The sequence below is a fragment of the Oryx dammah genome, unplaced genomic scaffold (assembly GCF_014754425.2).
Source record: "Oryx dammah isolate SB20612 unplaced genomic scaffold, SCBI_Odam_1.1 HiC_scaffold_3, whole genome shotgun sequence".
Taxonomy (NCBI): domain Eukaryota; kingdom Metazoa; phylum Chordata; class Mammalia; order Artiodactyla; family Bovidae; genus Oryx; species Oryx dammah.
Genome location: NW_024070187.1, coordinates 38,280,369 through 38,303,129, shown reverse-complemented (window position 1 = coordinate 38,303,129; position 22,761 = coordinate 38,280,369).

Sequence of the window (22,761 nt, the reverse complement as noted above, 5' to 3'; positions counted from 1 at the left end):
TTGATTAAGTATCATATAAATGTATATACTAAATCTTGCTTGTATGTGTCTGTCTCAACATTATTCTACCTGACAAATAGGGAATCTTACAGAAATACCAGTCTATCAATGTTGAATGGCTATATGCAAAGCATTATTTTAAAAATGCCAAGGAATAAATATAGCATTGAGCAAAACAAGAATTCAATTGGCTACAAACTCAATATAAATCTAAATGACAAATACTTTTGTATTTGTTTCAAAAAAGAGTTAGAGAATGCAATTCAGATTGGCTCAAATAGTTGACAAGTAAGGAATAAAACCTTGGACTACTCAGAGAATGAACCCTAAATCTGTGTGTAAACTCTGTACAATCCCTTAGCTAATACCCAACTACCCACAAGTGGAAGAAACGCCAAGAATTTCAGCATATGGTAGGGAACAGAAAACTGAGGTAAGTGATGTTTGCTGTGAACCAGTGCAGGAAAGACAGGATTTCAGTAAAGCCAGGTTTACAGCTTGCGATATTAAAACAACTTGAACAAAAAACTGCATTCTTTAGAAGTTGACAATAGTCCAAATCATTCTAATTTCCATTATACAATCACAAATTACTAGACTTAGAAATGAAAAAAAAAAACAAAACAGGAAAACATGAATCATAGGCAACAGAGAAAAGGAGTCACTACAAATGGTCTTAAGATGAAGGCAGTCATGATATAATCACAATTTCAAAGTATAACAAAATCATAATTAACAAGTGAGGACTCTCAGCAAATAGAAAATATAAATAATCATATGCAAATCTTCAAACTAGAAAGTAAACATCTGAAATTAGAAAAATAATAATCATTAGATGGGCTTCAAGAGCACATTGGTAAACACAAGAAATCGTCAATTAACTTAAAGATTTATGAATATATATTACTCATCCTCAGAACAGAAATACAAAAACTATTAGAAAAATAAATAGAACTGGTTTCAAGAAGACGATATCAAGCTATCAAATATACATATTGCATAATTAGAGTCCCAGAAGAGGAAAAGAAAAATGGAGAAGAGAGAAGAAAAAGGATGAAAAAGAAAATTTATAGTTATATAAGCAAATTTTCTTATTCTTTAGAAAATGCTCTCAAATATTTAAGGATTGTATTAGTCTGCTAGGGCTGCCATAATGAAGTACCACACACTTAGTGGCTTCAACAACAGAAATGTATTCTTTGCAACTCTGGAAACTAAAAATCCAAAATTAACATACCAATGGAGACAGGGTCCCTCTGAAGACTCTAGGAAAGGATCTGATCCAGGCTTCTCTTTTGACTTCTGGTAGCTATTTGACTTGTGGCAGCACAATTCCAATCTTTATATGATATGTTCCCTATGTGTGTACCTGTGTCCAATACTTTTTATAAGATTAACATTTGTATTGGATTAAGGCCCACCTGGATGACTAGATTTTAATTTTGTTACCTTTACAAAGACAGTTTCCAAATATGGCCCAATTTTGAGATATTAAGATTAGGATTCCAGCATGGCATTTTGGGGGGATCACAGTGTAATCCATAATAGTGGTAAAGAGTTATAATGAAATGTCTACTTTAATCTCAAAAAAATCAGAAAGAAATATGCATCTATTCACACATGTGAAAGAAGAAACAAATAGAGAAAATGTAAAAAAAAAATAGTGAATCAGAATTCAAAGTATATGGTGGTTTCCTATATCAATTTAACATGAACCAAAAATGATGTGATGAAATATTCAACAGTGTATATCCCATTGGAAGTCCCAGGGGGCTCCCCTAAGAAGACAAGATGGGGATTAGGAAGTATTAGGCTCTCATGCTTCCTGTTCAGCATCACTGTCCTTCCTATGGTGGGAACCAGCATTCTCTCCTCAGCAGTGTCAGCCCTTGCAACCTCAATAACAAACAATTGTCCTAAAAAAACAATGGAAAATTTGCAACTTAACATGTACACCCGTGGTGGATTCATGTCAATGTATGGCAAAACCAATACAGAATTGTAAAGTAAAATAAAAAATAAATAAATTTTTAAAAAAAGAGAGAATAAAAACACTATATAAAAATGTTAAAAAAAAAAAAAACCAAACACTCTCTATTGTCTTGTGAGGCTGAGTTCAGTTATATGAATAAAACCTGATCAGAGCTTTTCCTCCCATACCAGAATCTGTTTAAGGTCTTTTCATCATCTTTATTTTACCCCTTGAACTGAATTTCTTGCATCATTATATTTTATTGATGTCTTTTTCATCTCAGCCCCTGAACGTGGCCTCAGAACTTGGAAATTCTCTCAGTATTTGGACCCAAGTAAAATTTTCTCTTACACCACATCTTTCTCATAACCCCACCTTTCCTTTCATAAACCCATCCAAGATAACGTAGGACATAACAAATATAACATGGTTACCAGGTTACTTTTTTTGAAGCAAGGACATACATACATAAAGCTTAGAGGGAAATTAATAAATGTGAAGAGTAAAGTGCATGCTCAGTCATGTCCAACTCTTTGCAGTCCCATGAACTCTAGCCCATCAGGCTCTTCTATCCATGGAATTTTCCAGACAAGAATACTGGAGTGGATTGCCATTTTCTACTCCAGGGGTCCCCCCGACTCAGGGATTGGACCCAGAGATCAAACCCATATCTCTTGAGTCTCCTGCATTGGAAAGCAGATTCTTTACTACTGAACCACCTGGGAAGCCCACGAAGAAAAAGGTAGCATATGTAAAATAGACGTAAGGCATGACGCGTAGTAGAAGGTCTGGTGTTTAATGACTGTGGAGTTACTGGACTATGATCAGGAAACCATTGTTTCATCTTAAATATCAACTCTTATTTGTTAATAGTGGCTGCTGGCAATATTGGGTTGGGAGGGATTCCTTGCCTCTTAAGGTCTCAACTAAATGAATCATTTATCCAGGATGTGAAACCTGCATTATTACCTTTCTTATTCTGGCTTCTATTCAATGCACAAAAAAGAATAGTAGGATTGTTTTGATATAAATGTGAACTAGATGACCCCTGAGTACAAATCTTCTTCTTAAACGTTTCTTTGTTTATCTATGGCATATACTAAAGTAAAGAGTACAGGGAATACCATTCATTGATGCTTACTTACGCCAGATATATTTGTGTTAGAAATATTAGTAATTTTTATTTATATTTTTGTACCATCTATATGAATATAATTTATTAAAATTTTATTTATTCAACCAGAGTCATGCACGTTTCATGCTAAGTTGCTTCAGTCATGTCCCGTGTCATACAGGATAATAATGAGGCAGAGAAATGTTAAAATTTTTCTCTTCAATGCTCAAGCAATTAATGAAGAAATGTGACACTATATCAAAAAAGACCATCTTGCTTTTTAACCACATGGTGTTGTGGTTAATTCTGTATGTCAACTTGGCTGGGCAATGGTGCCCAGATATTCCGTGAAACATTGTTCTGGATGTAGAGATGATTCTTGGAAGAGATTTATGTTTAAATAAGTACATTTTTAGTAAAGCAGAATGACCTCCACACTGTGGGTGAGCCTTGACCAATAAGTTAAAGGTCTGACTAGAAAAAAAAGGCTGAACTTCCCCGAGCAAGGCATTCTGCCAACAGACCACGTTTGTACTTTTTCTGCTTTATCAGCTCTTCCTGGTCCACCAGCAGACTACCTCTAAATTCAAAGTGCAGCTCTTCCCTGGATCTCCAGCTTGCATCTCCAATTAAACTTTGAACTTTCCTAGCCGACACAATTTCAGTTCAGTTCAGTTCACTTCAGTCGCTCAGTCATGTCTGACTCTTTGCGACCCCATGAACCGCAGCACGCCAGGCCTCCCTGTCCATCACCAACTCCCGGAGTTCACTCAAACTCACGTCCATAGAGTCAGTGATGCCATCCAGCCATCTCATCCTCTGTCATCCCCTTCTCCTCCTGCCCTCAATCCCTCCCATGGTCAGAATCTTTTCCAATGAGTCAGCTTTTCACATGAGGCCAAAGTACTAGAGTTTCAGCTTTAGCATCATTCCTTCCAAAGAAATCCCAGGGCTGATCTCCTTCAGAATGGACTGGTTGGATCTCCTTGCAGTCCAAGGGATTCTCAAGAGTCTTCCCCAACACCACAGTTCAAAAGCATCAATTCTTCAGCACTCAGCTTTCTTCACAGTCCAACTCTCACATCCATACTTGACCACTGGAAAAACCATAGCCTTGACTAGACAGACTTTTGTTGGCAAAGTAATGTCTCTGCTTTTGAATATACTATCTAGGTTGGTCATAACCCTCCTTCCAAGGAGTAAGCATCTTTTAATTTCATGGTGGCAACACAATTTATGTGAGTCAATTATTTAAAATAAGTCTCTATGTGAGTATTGGTTCTTATTTTATGTGCAGAACCCTGCATTAGTGAACACAGGTGGGTATTTTTAATGACTCTTAAATTTTACACTCATTTCAAACACTATATCTAACCACACATCATTAAATTTGAGATTCTATGAGAAAAAAAGAAGAAAAACAAACAAGAAGCACACTTGTTCTGGCCACCTATCACTGTGTAACAGCTCATCAGTGGCTTAAAACAACAGCCATCACCATTATCTTTCAGGTTATCTTTCTGTGGAGTAGAAAATTGAGAGACTCAGATGGGGAGTTCTGGTTTGGGTTCTCTCATGCAGTTACAGTCAGACTGTGGCTGGAGATGGAACATGAAGAGACTGGAATAACTGGGGCTTTCTGGTCATGTGCATGAATGTGTCGGGGGGGCACATATGTGCATGCACACACACACACGTGTGTACATGTGTGTGTGTGTATGTGGTCTCAAAGCCGCTACATAAAGTCTCTCCATCTGAGCTACTTTCAGCTTCTTCACAGCTTGACAGACCAAAGCTATCACAGTGTTTACATGGCATCTAAACTTTTCAAGTGTGAGTATTCCATTGATCAAGGCTGAAGCTATATCATATTTATGATATACATGATATATATATTTTATGATATAGCTTCACAAGTCATTAATGTTATGTCCTGTTAAACTCTATTGGTTGAAATAATCACAAATGTACACTCATTTTTAAGCAGGGGGCACACAGATCCTTATCTCAGTGAAAAGAATGTCAAAAGAGTTTGCAGACATATTTTAAAACATCCATGCTATTTCTTTCACCACTTCCTTTACCTCTCTTAAGAAATGCAGCCAAGTTCTGTCTCTAAACCTAGTAAGGAAACCACTCCTTACCCAATCAGTACTGGTTCCTGGATTAGTACAGACTGTAACTAGCATGTACTAATCAAGAAGTTATCGTCCTCTCAGCACCTTGTAGGTAATGCCAATGTGGAGAATAGGAAACAGCATAAAACGGATTCCCTGAGCTCAAAAGCTTAGCAGTTTATTGTAAAGTGTATGGTCTCTCTTTTCCTTCAGAATCCTCATCAATGGTTTTGAGATTTTTAAAAGCTGTGGGTGGCCTGGTGGTAATTTGGTTACCATGATTCTACACTAAGTCCATTCTCTCTAATCAGAATTCCCCAAATGTTTAGGTCTACAGTTTTATTAACTAACTTTCACTGTAAAAGAATGAGGTAGTATTAACTTTAAAATGTCAAGCAATTACTTGTTTTCCCACTTAGTGTTACATTCTAGAAGGTGACTTCAGCAGCCATAAACTTTCATCCCAAAGCTGAATGACAAAACAGCTTCTGAGGACTATTATAATAATTTCAGTCTGAATAAACTACATTTGTGATGATAAGAAAAAGCTTAGTCAGGTCAAGGCTAAAATTTTATTAGTGCCTTTGTTCTCTGAGAATAAAGGAATCAGTCTGCTGGTCAGCTCTTGGAAATCAATATATCAGTGCATTTCCCTTCTTCCTTTTCCCTAAGCCAGAGGTCAGCAAATGCTCAAGGTGTCAACATCACCCCTGTGTTAGAGATTCACTGTAAGGCTTTCAGGAATATGTTGAAGGGAGAAACATACTAAACAACTAAATTTACTAAACATTGCCATTATTTTGTGCATTTTCAGAGTAATTAAAAAGTGACACATTCTTTATTTGTGAATCACATCGCATGATGTTGATTTTTCCCAATGTAGTAGATAACTGTTTTGAACTGTGGTGTTGGAGAAGACTCTTGAGAGTCCCTTGGACTGCAAAGAGATACAACCTGTCAATCCTAAAGGAAATCAGTCCTGAACATTAATTGGAAGGACTGATGCTGAAGCTGAAACTCCAATACTTTGCCTAATGCGAAGAACCGACTCACTGGAAAAGACCCTGATGCTGGGAAAGATTGAAGGAAGGAGGAGAAGGGGATGACAGAGGATGAGATTGTTGGATGATATCACTGACGTGATGCACATCAGTTTGAGTAGGCTACAGGAGTTGGTGATGGACGGGGAAGCCTGTCATGCTGAAGTCCGCAGATCACAAAGAGTCAGACACGACTGAGCGACTGAACTATCTAGAACTGTTTTTTACTATGAAGTTTCCTTTGATTCAAACAGGTAATTTGTGGGGAGGTATCATAATATCACATAAAATTATCTAACAAAAATTTCCCCAGTAACTTTAGCCACCAGTAATGACTCTCTTACTCTGTCATTCCTTTTACGTTTTCTTTTAATTTTATATTCTGCTGTAAAAAAGAGCTTTGCTCTTTCTGTACTGAACAATTAATTGATTTGTATAACTAACTATCATGGGTTCAATCCCTGAGTCAGGAAGATCAACTGGAGGTCCAGCACTGTAATGTATATTTAGTCATGCACTTTTTTTGTAGATAAAATGTCCCATGGACAGAGGTGTCTAGAGAGTTACAGTCCATGGCATCACAAAGAATTGAACACAGCTGAGCAGGCATGCACATAAGCTAAAAATACATAACAAGTAGTTCCTGAAAATCTAACCCATATAATATTTTTAAAGTTCACTAACTAGAGTCCTAAATTTGTTTAGTTTTTTTTTTTTAAATGGAGAATGTGACATTTCCTTATAATGGTATGAACAGATCTTAAGTATACAATTAGATTTTATCAGATGTATACCCCAGTGTAACCTATATCACTGTCAAGATATAGAACTTCTTTATCCGCTAAGAATGCTCCATTGTGCTTCTTGGCAGTCAACAAATCTTCTGAAGTAAGCACAGTTCTGATCTGTTTTCATCATTGATTATTTTTGTTTTAGAACTTCATATAAATGGCTCTGCTGCTGCTGCTAAGTCGCTTCAGTCGTGTCCAACTCTGTGCGACCCCATAGACGGCAGCCCACCAGGCTCCTCCGTCCCTGGGATTCTCTAGGCAAGAACACTGGAGTGGGTTGCCATTTCCTTCTCCAATGCATGAAAGTGAAAAGTGAAAGTGAAAGTGAAGTCGCTCAGTCATGCTCGACTCTTAGCGACCCCATGGACTGCAGCCTACCAGGCTCCTCCATCCATGGGGTTTTCCAGGCAAGAGTACTGGAGTGGGGTGCCGTTGCCTTCTCCATAAATGGCTCTATACAGTATATATTCTAGTTTCACTTGCTGATCGTAATGTTCAATATTCATCCTTATAGTAGCATGTGTCAATACATTGCCTCTTTTTATTACTCAGTATTATTCCATCACATATGTATTCTACAAGTTATTTATTCTTTTAGAATAGCAACTATTTGTATGGCTTTCACTAGAAGTCCTCCCTCTGTGCAAACTCAAAAAGAAACTCTTTCAGTTCAGTTACTGTCACTACTGGTCTTGGTTTTCTTGTAGTATCCATGAGTGTATGAGAATAGGGACAGGGAAAGCCTACTCTATATATCATTCTTATTTGGCAATCCCTGTTATTTGGCTTGCTATCTATTCTAGTCCAAAACCCAATATCACTTCAGGAAGAAACTTGTTACCACACACACTAAAAAGGATATTTCTAGAAAACATAGTTTACTGTTCAGAAAAATCACAGGAATTCAGCTCAGTATAGTCTTAAATCTTTGAACAGTCTCTTCTAGGCTTGTGCTGTCAGCATTGCTCTTTCCCAACTTTTATCACACTTTCATGGGATAGAAAATGATGTCCCTTTTAAGAAGTTTTAACGCTGTGTTGTATGTGCTAGTCGTTCAGTCGTTCCAACTCTGTGCGACCCCATGGACTGTAGCCCACCAGGCTCCTCTGTCCATGGGATTCTTCAGACAAGAATACTGGAGTGGGTTGCCATTCCATTCTCCAGGGGCTCTTCCCAACCCAGGGATTGAATCCGTGTCTCCTGCACTGCAGGTGGATTCTTGACTGTTGTCTGAGTCACCAGGGAAGCCCTAATACTGTGTCAAATAAAGGTAAATTGGTTAAAAATATTTATTTTTTCAATGCACATTTTTTCCAGAATTTTAGTGTGCTAATATGAATCATGGGCTTCTCTGGTGACTCAAAATGTAAAGAATCTACCTGCAATGTGGGAGAACTGGGTTCGACCCCTGGATTGGGAAGATCCCCTGGAGGAAGGCATGACCTTCACCCTCCACTTGGTCTTTTTAAAGGTCAATATTCTTGCCTGGAGAATCCCCATGGACAGAGGAGGCTGTCAGGCTACAGTCCATGGGGTCGCAAAGAGTCGGACAGAACTGAGTGGATTATGAATTTTCATGGAGGAGTCAGCACTTTCCAAGATGATAAGAATACAGAACTATTTTTCTCCTAATTGAAGAAAGGCAGATATTTTCATAGGCAAGTAAGCTTCTACAGAATCCCCTTGCACAAAGCCTTCCTTAATGCAGGCATATGATGATATTTAACTATTCCCATCCCTTCCAGAGTAAGAGTACTTCCTAACTGTGCCTTGATATATCCTCTCTTGCTCCTATATTTTTTATTTTATTTTTTACTTTTCAAAGGGTCTTACACTTCATAAATTCAACCACTATTAACATTTTAAGCTCTGCTTACAGAAAATCATTTGCTCATCTATGCCATAGCCATAGATAAATTTCTTAATTTAGCTACATCTTTCTGTACTGAACTTTTATTACTCTGTACTCTCCACCCAGGTTCTCATCCATATCATCACAACTTCTTTGTTCTTTTCTCTCTCAAGCGTATTGACTGTTCCACTAACTACTGGAAGTGTTAGACGCTCAGTCATGTCCAACTCTTTATGGCCCCATAGCCCTTCAGGCTCATCTGTCCATGGAATTTTCCAGGCAAGAATACTGGAGTGGGTTGCCATTCCCTTTTCCAGGGGATCTTCTCGAGCCAGGAATCAAACTCAGGTCTCCCACATTGCAGACAAATTCTTTACCATCTGAGTCACCAGGGAAGGTTGGTGCAAAAGTAACTGTGGTTTTGCATTGTTGAACTTTGCCATTTGATTTTGGAATACATTGTTAAATAAATGTGGTTATGTTACACATCACTTTAATTCATATTTCTTCCTTTGTGTTCTTTTTTTCTTTGCTAGAGAAGGCAGTGGCAACCCACTCCAGTGTTCTTGCCTGGGGAATCCCAGGGACGGGGGAGCCTGGTGGGCTGCAGTCCATGGGGTCGCAAAGAGTCGGACACGACTGAGTGACATGACTTTCACTTTTCACTTTCATGCACTAGAGAAGGAAATGGCAACCCACTCCAGTGTTCTTGCCTGGAGAATCCCCGGGACAGGGGAGCCTGGTGGGCTGCCGTCTCTCGGGTCGCACAGAGTCAGACACGACTGAAGCAACTTAGCGGCAGCAGCAGCAGCAACAGTGATTTATTAGTTGCTGTGTATTTTATATTCATTTTTGACTATAGAAATAATGTTAGAAGAAAAGCAAATTTGAGGGATTTTTTCATTCAAGTTCAAAATGGGTCTTAAAACAGCAGAGACAAATCGCAACATCAACAACACATTTAGCCCAGGAACTGCTAACGAACATACAGTGCAGCAGAGCTTCAAGAAGTTTTGCAAAGGAAAAAAGAGCTTCAAAGATGAGAAGCATAGTGGCCAGCCATCAGAAATTGACAATGACCAATTGAGAGCAATCTTCTAAGCTAATCCTTTTACACAAGAAGTTGCCAAAGAACTCAACATGGACATTCTACGGTCATTTGGCATTTAAAGCAAATTGGAAAGGTGAAAAAGGTCAGTAAGTGGGTGCCTCATGTGCAGATTGAAAAATTTAAAAAAACCATCATTTTGAAGTGCCATCATCTCTTCTAGGCAACAACGATGAACCGTTTCTAGATCTGACTGTGACATGTGTTGAAAAGTGAATTTTATACAACAACCAGTGAAAACCAGACAAGTGGTTGGACTGAGAAGAAGCTCCGAAGCACTTCCCAAAGTCAAACTTACACCAAAAAGTGTTCATGGTCACTGTTTGTTGGTCTGCTGCTGGTCTGATCCACTACAATTTTTGAATCCTGGCAAAACCATTATATCTGAGAAGTATGCTCAGCAAATGGATGAGCTGAACTGAAAACTGCAATGTCTACAGTCGCCATTGGTCAAAAGAAAGGGCCCAATTCTTCTCCATGACTGTACGCGACCACAAGTCATCACACATCCAGAGCTTCAAAAGTTGAATGAATTGGGCTACAAAGTTTTGCCTCATGCATCATGTTCACCAGACCTCTTGCCAACTGACTACCACTTGTTCAAGCACTTCAATAACTTTTTGCAGGGAAAATGTTTCTACAACCAACAGGAAACAGAAGATGCTTTCCAAGAGTTCATCAAATCCTGAAGTATGGATTTTAACATTATAGTAATAAATTTATTTCTCATTGACAAAAATGTGTCAATTGTAACTGTTCTTATTTTAGTTGTTAAAGATGTGTTTGAGCCTAGACATGATTATGGTATGTCTGAAACTGCAATCACGTTTGCACCAACCTAATAGTAATCCAGGTGTGCATTGAAATTATTTTACTGACAGAGATTAAAAAAAAAATAGGTTAGACTTTATCTCATGAGGTGGTGAAAATTTCATTTTCTTCCTCAATATTTATTTGACTATCTAGTGATTCAACATCCCATCTCTGCTAAGCTCCAAATCTCATCTCTGCTCCATGGACTAAAATTCTTCTCTCTGTCCTAAAAGACACAAATACATGATTAAAAAGTTCTTATTAATTTTATGAATCCACTGTTCAAGTGGTCAGGTTTGAATTCCACCATTTTCCAATTTAACAATTTTCCTCTGTGTTTTTTAACTCACTCATGTTATATTCTATATTTTCTGAAAGATGATAATATTTTAGATATATATAAAGTGCAATATAATGAAATATATATTAATACCAAACTGTCTTCTAAACTTCAGGCACAATGGAGCTAGAGCTCATAGTTTTCCATACATTATTATTATGGTGATAATTGCTTCTTTTAAAATCAAAACATCTAGCTTCTTTTAATTTGATTTATGAAATATAAATATATTTAATCTGTTATAAATAATTGTTATATAACTTATTGATAAATAATGTCATATTATAAAATTAAAATGATCAAATCGTTAAAGTGATTATTTCTTATCACTTAAATTAACAAGAAGAAAAGTAACAGCCAACTAGTAATTTTCTGTTTTTCTTTTTCAGAACCCATTTGCTTCCTGTATTTTCTCTGTGGTCTTAAATTGAAGCATAAAAAGTCATTTGATAAAATATCATGGTTAAATTATGATTCAGGAAAGCTCTTACACAGTGGATTTTTATGAGTATCTTAATTGTAGAGCTAATGCAAGCTATAGATTTATGCTGATTAACTCCAGATGGCTCTCTGTCATGATCCTTAAAAGTTTAAATTGTCAGTTACTGATTCTACTTTTCCTACTGTGTATTCTTAGGAGCAATATCTCTCTCCCTTATTTAGAAAAGATATTCCACTCTTTGTTTTACATTTAGATTAAAATTTCTGCATGTTAATGTTTAAGTTAATGGCAAAGCTTAATGAAAAACAACAAAAGTGTATTTTAAATATTCAAAATCTCCCTGAATATGAAAAATTCTTATTTTTAAAAACATAAGACTGTCTTTCTTTTGTGGTTCAAACTAATCCTTTAATTGGAAGAATAAAAAATCAACTTGCTAAATGATCCAACTTTATCTGTTTTTGTGTTAACAATAATACTGAACAAATTGCTTGAAAATAAAGTCTCACTGATTTAGCCAAGTTTAATTTTGAAAGGTATATATGCTGAAATGGGCTCCTGATCCCTAGTGATACAACAGTACAAGTAAAAAGGAAAGAAAAAATCGCTACTCTGAGATGGATTTTCTAACTCTAGCTAAGTGACTGTTGAGTAATCTGTGGTTACACCTTTAACTCTGAGAAAGACATAATGCTTAGAACAGATTCACCATGACTGTTTCCTAAAGACTAGGCTGCTGCTAAGTCACTTCAATCGTGGCCGACTCTGTGTGACCCCATAGACGGGAGCCCACCAGGCCCCCCCACCCCTGGGATTCTCCAGGCAAGAACACTGGAGTGGGTTGCCATTTCCTTCTCCAGTGCATGAAAGTAAAAGTGAAAGGGAAGTCGCTCAGTTGTGTCTGACCCTCAGCAATCCCGTGGACTGTGGCCTTCCAGGCTCCTCCTAGGCACTAGTGTCTTAATGCCCACTAGTAGATGAAAGCAATAAAATGCAGGGTTCTCTCAGCAGTTGAGATTATATATGAAATGAAGTGAAGTGAAGTGAAGTCGCTCAGTCGTGTCTGACTCTCTGCGACCCCATGGACTGTAGCCTACCAGGCTCCTCTGTCCATGGGATTTTCCAGGCAATAGTATTGGAATGGATTGCCATTTCCTTCTCCAGGGGGATCTTCCTGACCCAGGGATCAAACCCAGGTCTCCCACATTGTAGAGAGACGCTTTACTGCCTGAGCCACCAGGGAAGTCCATATATGAAATGGTAAACAGCAAATAAATATATGTATATAAGGAATTAGGTGAAAACAAAATGTTGTCACCTTTCTTCTGCTCAGGCAAATGTGGAACTGTGTCTTTGATGATGTCCTATGTGAAGAGCTATATTCACACATGGTTTGCTTTTCTTTCATTTGGCCCTTCTTTAGTGAGGCAATCTCACTTCCCAAAATAGTTTTCTTGAATTAAACTAGCCTGATCACCTACTCCTTCTGACTTTTGCCTTGGAGGCATTGGGAGAATTTTGTATTTTCTTAAGAGGAATGGATTGTGATGAGAGAGACTTCAGCTGGTGAAAAGTAAAAAGTAGAAATCATTAGTCACTCAGTGGTGTCTGACTCTTTGTGACCCTATGAACTGTGGCCAGCCAAATTTCTCTGTCCGTGGAATTTTCCAGGCAAGAATACTAGAGTGAGTTGCCATTTCATTCTCCAAGGGATCTTCCTTACCCAGGATCAAACTAGGGTCTCCCAGATTATAGGCAGACTCTTTATGGTCTGAGCCACCAGGGAAGGCCTGGTTGGTGGACAACACAAATATAGAGATTATTGTCTGTTCTATTTAGAAAATCATATATATGAATAATTTCTTAATAATTATATTGCCATGGCTATGAGTATAGGTTAGGAGTCAACTGTCTGGGTTCACACTTCAGATTAATGATATGTAAGTCATGTGACCTTAGGTAAGTTATTTATAAATGGGTATAATAATAATACTTAGTTCATAAGAGAACTAATGGTTTCAAATTAGATAATTAATATACTGAGTTTGGCACACTGCTTCACAGTGTTGTTGAAATCATCATAATCATCATTATCATCATCATTAGTCTTTGGATATCATCATTTGTAATACAACTCTCTTGACAAGGCAAGTCAATAAAATGAAGGCTTTGAAAGAGCTAAAAATCAAGTATTTTATTATCTATTCAACACATTTCACCAGAGCATCCTTTTAGATACAGCAACTCTTTTTAATTAGCATTTTGTAGAAAAAAGACAAAATGCTAATTTAAAAAGTTCATAACATTTTTTCCTGGACCTTTGCATCTGCCATCTAATCAGATGCCAATATTAATATTTGCCACTCCAATGGTACCATTATAAAAATTTCACAACAGTAATCTTTTAACTAGAACAAACAAAAAATTTCTAACTACCAAAATCTCTCTTAATAACTATTGACAGATTAATATTCTAAATGTCCAGTTCTAATCACACAAGGCCTCAGGTAGTCACCTTCAAAGAAGCTTTCACTCAGCACTTCTACTTCTTCACAAGTATCCAAGAATTTTCATGACCCAGAAAGTAATTCCACAACTTTATTGCCATTGTTGAAAATATTTTCTATGACTCTAGAAGCTTAGAATAAAGCTTTTATTATTTCTAACCTATTTTTATTGCCAAATTATTCCTTATAACCAAAATGTCCCTTATTTTCTCTTCACAGTTTACATGTTGTCTTTCTATTTAGAACTTGCTATGTTCTTTATTTTAACTATATATTTTCTTTAGGGGACTAGCCAGCCTTCATTAGTATGTAAACTATGAAATTCCAGATGTTCAAGCTGAATTTAGAAAGGCAGAGGAACCAGAGATCGAATTGCCAACATCCATTGGATCATCGAAAAAGTTAGTTCCAGAAAAATATCTACTTCTGCTTTATTGACTATGCCAAAGCCTTTGACTGTATGGATTACAACAAACTGTGGGAAATTCTTCAAGAGATGGGAATACCAGACCACCTGACCAGCCTCCTGAGAACTCTGTATGCAGATCAAGAAACGACAGTTTAGAACTGGACATGGAACTACAAACTGGTTCCAAATCAGGAAATGAATACATGAAAGATATATATTGTCACCCTACTTATTTAACTTCTATGCAGAGTACATCATGAGAAATGCTGGACTGGATGAAGCACAAGCTGGAATCAAGATTGCCAGGAGAAATATCAATAACCTCAGATATGCAGATGACACCACCCTTATGGCAGAAAGTGAAGAGGAACTGAAGAGCCTCTTGATGAAAGTGAAAGAGGAGAGTGAAAAATTTGGCTTAAAACTCAACATTCAGAAAACTAAGATCATGGCATCTGGTCCCATCACTTCATGGTAAATAGAAGGGGAACAATGGAAACAGAGACAGACTTAATCTTTTTACTCTCCCAAATCACTGCAGGTGGTGAATGCAGCCATGATATTAAAGACATTTGCTCCTTGGAAGAAAAGTTATGACCAACCTAGATAGCATATTAAAAAGCAGAGACATTACTTTGCCAACAAAGTTCCATCTAGTCAAAGCTATGGTTTTTCCAGTATTCATTTATGGTTATGAGAGTTGGACTATAAAGAAAGCTGAGCACCAAAGAATTGATGCTTTTGAACTATGACATTGGAGAAAACTCTTGAGAGTCCCTTGGACCTCAAGGAGATCCAACCACTCAATCCTAAAGAAATCAATCCTGAATATTCTTTGGAAGGACTGATGTTGAAGCTGAAACGCCAATACTTTGGCCACTTGATGTGAAGAAGTGACTCATTGGAAAAGACCCTGATGCTGGGAAAGATTGAAGGTGGGGGGAGAAGTGAATGACAGAGGATGAGATGGTTGGATGGTATCACCGGCTCAATGGACATAAGTTTGAGTAAGCCTCGGGAGTTGGTGATGGACAGGGAAATCTGGCATGATGCAGTCCATGGTGTTGCAAAGATTCAGACACGACTGAGCGACTGAAGTGACCTGAACAGGTGACGTAGTGGTAAAGAATCCTCCTGCCCAAGCAGGAGGCACAAGAGACATAAGTTTGATCCTCGGGTCAAGAAGATCTTCTGGAATAGGAAATGGCGACCCACTCCAGTATTCTTCCCTGGAAAACTCCATGGAGAGAGGAGCTTGGTGGGCTACAGTATATGGAGATGCAAAGTGTGGGACACGACTGAGCACACACACACATATTTTCCTTAGTTGGAATACATTTTCCTTATTTTGACATCTAGACTGCTATTGTCTGATTCAAATTCTCATACTGGATTTTTGTTTAGGGTGGATTTACATTAGTTCTATTATTACATTTATTTATGTACACATTTCATCTCCATTTCAAAACTATAAGCTTCTAAGCAACAATCTCTGATCCACATGATCTTTTTAGCTGTCACAGGATCTGAACAATGTTTCCTATATGTTAATTACTAGTGTATTTATTAAATATGTAATGTTCTAGCCCTTTACAAAGGTCACCATGACTTCTGCTGACGATCCATGAGTCACTCTTCTATTTCATGTATACAGGTAATGAAGGAGGCGAGGGGTCTTCATCTGGAATTCATTAACCGCCACTCCTAAAGAACAATACTCTATTAAGCTTCTCTTAAGTGTCAAAGATCTTCTTAAATTAAAATTAAACTGATTGAGGAGCCAAAAAGATTTTTTAAGTACTAGATTTTTTTATCAAAAAACCATTATCTCAGCAAGAGTAGAGGTCAGAGTCTCCTTTACCTGCCAAGAAAATCAGAAATCTAGCAAAGCCTAGAGTGCAATTATTGGACTTAAAGAGCATCAGTGTTTCATTTCTAATGTGATTAAGAGAGTATACCAGGAACACTGGATATCAAAATTGTCAATTAATGCAAGGTTCCAATTGCTGTTTATTATCTCTGTTTTAATAAATTGTATCCTGGAGGCTTGGATTTCCATGAATTACTGAAGGTAAATCTATTTTTAGAGATTTCTGATTTCCTGGGTTTAACGATGTGGTACCTTATCATTCTAATATATATGAATAAAGAAATATTTGGGGGGGGGAATAATCATCTCCAGGCAGACAAGACGAAGTTGGAGATCTTTTCATTTCACCCCTGAGTAAAGGCACCAGGGAAGAAATTCTGTCACTTGGACCCTAATACCTCACTCTGGAGTTCTGTGAGCCCCATTGTGAACTACAGCCGTCTGCTCATTTTTTTCTTTTCTTTTCTTTTTTTTTTAACTTTTTAAACTTCTGTTTGTATCACATTTGTATTTTTTTATTAATTTATTTTAATTGGAGGCTAATTACAATATTGTAGTGGTTTTTGCCATACATTGACATGAATCAGCCATGGGTGTTTTGCTCAGAGGTCAGGAAAACCAAAATTCCCTCCCTCATTCCTAAAAAAGACAAAGTGAAGAGTCCCAGAATATATCAAGTAGATTTTGAAAAGAATGTTACTGTACTTTTTGTTTTCAATAAACTTAAACCCTAATTCCAGTTTCCTTTCTAAATAAGCGCATCCTATGAAAAATAAAAACTTCTTTGTTATTATCAGCAGTGAAAATAATAGTAAAAAATTATCTCAAGTGATAAAGGTATTTTCTTCTTTTTCTTTAAATTCTAAGTTTGATCTTTGTTCTTGGGATTTCTTATTTTGTATGCCACTGCAGAATTCAAAGGTCTATATTATTCAAAGTTTATATGAGGTGGTCAAATTACAGTATAAGGTATGGAAGAGAGCAGATTTGGCTCTGGCTGTTTCTCTGGAGGGCACAATGTCTTAATGCATTTACCAAATCCTCTATCAGAAGTTCCCTCCCCTCCTTCATTCTGCTGTTTTCCACTCTGTTTATTGCAATGGACTTTTTTTAAACTTAATTTTTAATTGAAATACAGCTGCTTTACAATGTTGTGCTAGTCTCAAAAGTAAAGTGATTCAGTTATACAACATGTATGTGTATAAATAATCATATATATATGATTCCTTTTCCTTATAGGCTATTACAAAATATTGAGTATAATTCTCTGTGCTATACAGTAGGTCTTTTTTGGTTATCTATTTCATATATAGCAATGTGCATATGTTCATCACAAACTCCTAATTTATCCCTCCTTTCTACTTTCCTTGTCCCTTTCATAACATGTTTGTCTTCTAGGTCTATGAATCTATTTCTGCTTTGTATGTAAGTTCATTTGCATCATTTTTTAGAATCTACATATAAGCAGTATCATGCGGATAAAGAAGATGTGTTGTGTTTATATAATGGAATATTACTTAGCCATAAAAATAATGAAATAATACCAACTGTAGCAACATAGATGGACCTAGAGATTACTATATTAAGTGAAATAAGCCAGATAAAAACAAATATCATATAAAATTACAATTGGCTTCTAATGATGACTGTGTAACGTCCTTTTCCTCGTTACTCTAAAATGTGAGACAATGTTTTTCTGTTTTTGTCTGTTCAGTTCAGTTCAGTTCAGCCACTCAGTCGTGTCTGACTCTTTCCGAGCCCATGAATCCCAGCATGCCAGGCCTCCCTGTCCATCACCAACCACCGGAGTTCACTCAGACTCACGGCCATCGAGTCAGTGATGCCATCCGGCCATCTCATCCTCTGTTGTCCCTTTCTCCTCCTGCCCCTAATCCCTCCCAGCATCAGAGTCTTTTCCAATGAGTCAACCCTTCGCATGAGGTGGCCAAAGTACTGGAGTTTCAGCTTTAGCATCATTCCTTCCAAAGAAATCCCAGGTTGATCTCCTTCAGAATGGACTGGTTGGATCTCCTTGCAGTCCAAGGGACTCTCAAAAGTCTTCTCCAACACCACAGTTCAAAAGCACCAATTCTTCAGTGCTCAGTTTTCTTCACAGTCCAACTCTCACATCTATACATGACCACTGGAAAAACCATAGCCTTGACTAGATGGACCATTGTTGGCAAATTAATGTCTCTGCTTTTGAATATGCTATCTAGGTTGGTCATAACTTTCCTTCCAAGGAGTAAGCATCTTTTAATTTCATGGCTACACTCACCATCTGCAGTGATTTTGGAGGCCCCCCAAAATAAAGTCTGACACTGTTTCCCCATCTGTTCCCATGAAGTGATGGGACTAGATGCCATGATCTTAGTTTTCTGAATGTTGAGCTTTAAGCCAACTTTTTCACTTTGCTCTTTCACTTTCATCAAGAGGCTTTTTAGTTCCTCTTCACTTTCTGCCATAAGGGTGGTGTCATCTGCATAACTGAGGTTATTGATATTTCTCTTGGCAATCTTGATTCCAGCTTGTGCTTCTTCCAACCCAGCGTTTCTCATGATGTACTCTGTATATAAGTAAATAAGCAGGGTGAGAGTATACAGCCTTGACATACTCCTTTTCCTATTTGGAACCAGTCTGTTGTTCCATGTCCAGTTCTAACTGTTGCTTCCTGACATGCATATAGGTTTCTCAAGAGGCAGGTCAGGTGGGCTGGTATCCCTATCTCTTTCATAATTTTCCACAGTTTATTGTGATCCACAAAGTCAAAGGCTTTGGCATAGTCAATAAAGTAGAAATAGATGTTTTTCTGGAACTCTCTTGCATTTTTGATGATACAGCAGATGATGACAACTTGATCTCTAGTTCCTCTGCCTTTTCTAAAACCAGCTTGAGCATCTGGAAGTTCACGGTTCACGTATTGTTGAAGTCTGGCTTGGAGAATTTTGAGCATTACTCTACTAGTGTGTGAGATGAGTACAATTGTGTGGTAGGCAAAGGAGGACCAAGAGGAGCTACTCCACGTTCAAGGTCAGGAGGGGCAGCTGTGAGGAGATACCCTTCCTCCAAGGTAAGGAGCAGGGGCTGCACTTTGCTGGAGCAGCCGTGAAGAGATACCCCACGTCCAAGGTAAGAGAAACCCAAGTAAGACAGTAGGTGTTGTGAGAGGACATCAGAGGGCAGACACACTGAAACCATACTCACAGAAAACTAGTCAATCTAATCACACTAGGACCACAGCCTTGTCTAACTCAATGAAACTAAGCCATGCCCGTGGGGCCACACAAGATGGGCGGGTCATGGTGGAGAGGTCTGACAGAATATGGTCCACTGGAGAAGGGGATGGCAAACCACTTCAGTATTCTTGCCTTGAGAACCCCATGAACAGTATGAAAAAGCAAAGTGATAAGATACTGAAAGTGGAACTCCCCAGCTTGGTAGGTGCCCAATATTCTACTGGAGATAAGTGGAGAAATAACTCCAGAAAGAATGAAGGGATGAAGCCAAAGAAAAAACAATACCCAGTTGTAGATGTGACTGGTTATAGAAGCAAGGTCCAATGCTATAAAGAGCAATATTGCCTAGGAACCTGGAATGTTAGGTCCATGAATCAAGGCAAATTGGAAGTGGTCAAACAAGAGATGGCAAGGGTGAACGTCGACATTCTAGAAATCAGCGAACTAAAATGGACTGGAATGGGTGAATTTAACTCAGATGACCATTATATCTACTACTGCAGGCAGGAATCCCTTAGAAGAAATGGAGTAGCCATCATGGTCAACAAAAGAGTCCAAAATGCAGTACTTGGATGCAATCTCAAAAACGACAGAATGATCTCTGTTCCTTTCCAAGGAAAACGATTCAGTATCACAGTAATCTCAGTCTATGCCCCAACCAGTAACACTGAAGAAACTGAAGTTTTACTGTTCTATGAAGACCTACAAGACCTTTTAGAACTAACACCCAAAAAAGATGTCCTTTTCATTATAGGGGACTGGAATGCAAAAGTAGGAAGTCAAGAAACACCTGGGGTAACAGGCAAATTTGGCCTTGGAATATGGAATGAAGTGGGGCAAAGGCTAATAGAGTTTTGCCAAGAGAACTCACTGGTCATAGCAAACACCCTCTTCCAACAACACAAGAGAAGACTACACATGGACATCACCAGATGGTCATGAAGGATAGTGATACAAAATAAAAGAGGTAGTCATTAGGCAATAAACACCAAATCCCTAATGACAGATTGTTTGATCAAGGAAGATCTGTATGAGAAGAAAAAATTTGAATAGAATCCTAAAGCAGAAGAAGGGATCAGCTAAGATAAGTAAAGCAAAGAAGATAAATTTAATCAATGCCACTTAGAGAGCCTTTCACCAAGCACAGGGACTGTTAAAATGAGAAATATTCACCTTGCTTCAGGATATGCAAAGCCCTCACTTCTATGTGAAGCACTCAAAGAGCTCTATTTCCAAATTTGACTTCCCCCCTGAGTTTTGCTACACACCAGAGAGCCCTAAATGGAAAGTTTCAAGGTCTATCAAATCAAATCCATCATCCACTCCTCAAAGCTGTTCCCTTAGAACTCACAGGTGAACACAAGGATGGATTGATCTAGTGTTGTCTCCTTGAAATTCTCTATTAGCTAAGATATGTAAAAAAGCAAAAATTGACAACAGATCTCTGTATTAAAAACTTGCATAGAGCATATATGATCAGTATGGATAAACCTTTTATCAGTGGTGTGAATGCCAATAGATTTAGAAAAACACATAATTCTGCACATAGCTTATGTCCAATCTAACACAGATAGGATATACTCTCAAGGAAACCAGGAAAAGATCTTGCCTTTTTCTCCCCATTGTGTCTAATTGTGGAATATAGAAAGTATATTTGATCAGAAAACCAGATGCTGTTAGATGGTGAAAGAGTTCTTTTAACCTCTGTCCTCAGAAAGTAAAAAAAAAAAAAATGTACATTTGACTCTATGTTAGTCAAAAAACCTAATAGTGAGGGGAAGAAAGTAGCCTCCCTCATGCAAGGAGATCCAGGACAATCTCATATTTGTTGGGTATCAGTAATTTAATAAAAGTCTGCATGAGAGCTTTGGGCTTTTATTTCTGTTCTGGCTACACTGGTCTTTGTTACTCAAATAGACCAACTCTATTGCACCTCAGTGCCTTTACACTGGCCATGCACATGTGCCTAGAATGTCCTATGCCCAGTTGCTTGCAGAAACCTACCTTTCTTCATTCAGTTCTCTGTCTAATTGCATCCTCCTTCCATTCTAGTCTCAAAAACTCTACAGTTCCTTATCCTTAGGTTATTTTGCTGCTGTTGCCAAGTCGCTTCAGTCGTTTCCCAATCTGTGCGACCCTATAGACAGCAGCCCCCCAGGCTCCTCCGTCCCTGGGATTCCCAGGCAAGAATACTGGAGTGGGTTGCCATTTCCTTCTCCAATGCATGAAAGTGAAAAGTGAAAGTGAAGTTGAATGTTCAGCCGTGTCCGACTCTTCGCAACCCCGTAGACTGTAGCCTACCAGGCTCCTCCGTCTATGGGATTTTCCAGGCAAGAGTACTGGAGTGGGGTGCCATTTCCTGCTTCAAGGTTATTTTAGGTGTATATATATTGTTTATCTACTGTCTGTCAATTACATAAGCAGTAGTCATTTCTGGCCTGTGCTTCATGTATCCCCATCATTTAGAACAGGGTCGTTAGTAACTCCTCAGCATATACTTTCTTGATAATTGAAAGGATATTTGATGACTATAAAACGCTAGTCATTGATCACACAATGAAGAGTACTACAGACCCAACTATCACCTCTGAATAAATAAAAACTATAAACATATATCACAACTGTACACAGCTACTCTAGCTATTTTTCAGGAAATATATTAAAAACTTACATTACCTTTTTTTTCTCAATATAAATTTATTTATTTTAATCGGAGGTTAATTACTTTACAATATTGTATTGGTTTTGCCATACATCAACATGAATCCACCATAGGTATACACATTTCCCATCCTGAACTCCCCTCTCACCTCCCTCCCCGTCCCATCCCTCTGGGTCGTCCCAGTGCACCAGCCCCAAGCATCCAGTATCATGCATTGAACCTGGACTGGTGATTCATTTCATAAGTGGTATTATACATGTTTCAATACCATTCTCCCAAATCATTATAATTCAGAAAAAATAAGATTCTCTGGAAATAATCACTTGAAAAATTAGACTTTTAGAAAAGATTTCCTAAATATCATAAACTATTTGTAAGAAGGTGTGTTTTTTTAATAAATTGAGAGTTAAGATATCATATGGAGATAAAATGAAATAATTTCAGAGATGAAAAATAATCATATTATTGTATGGACATATGAGGACATA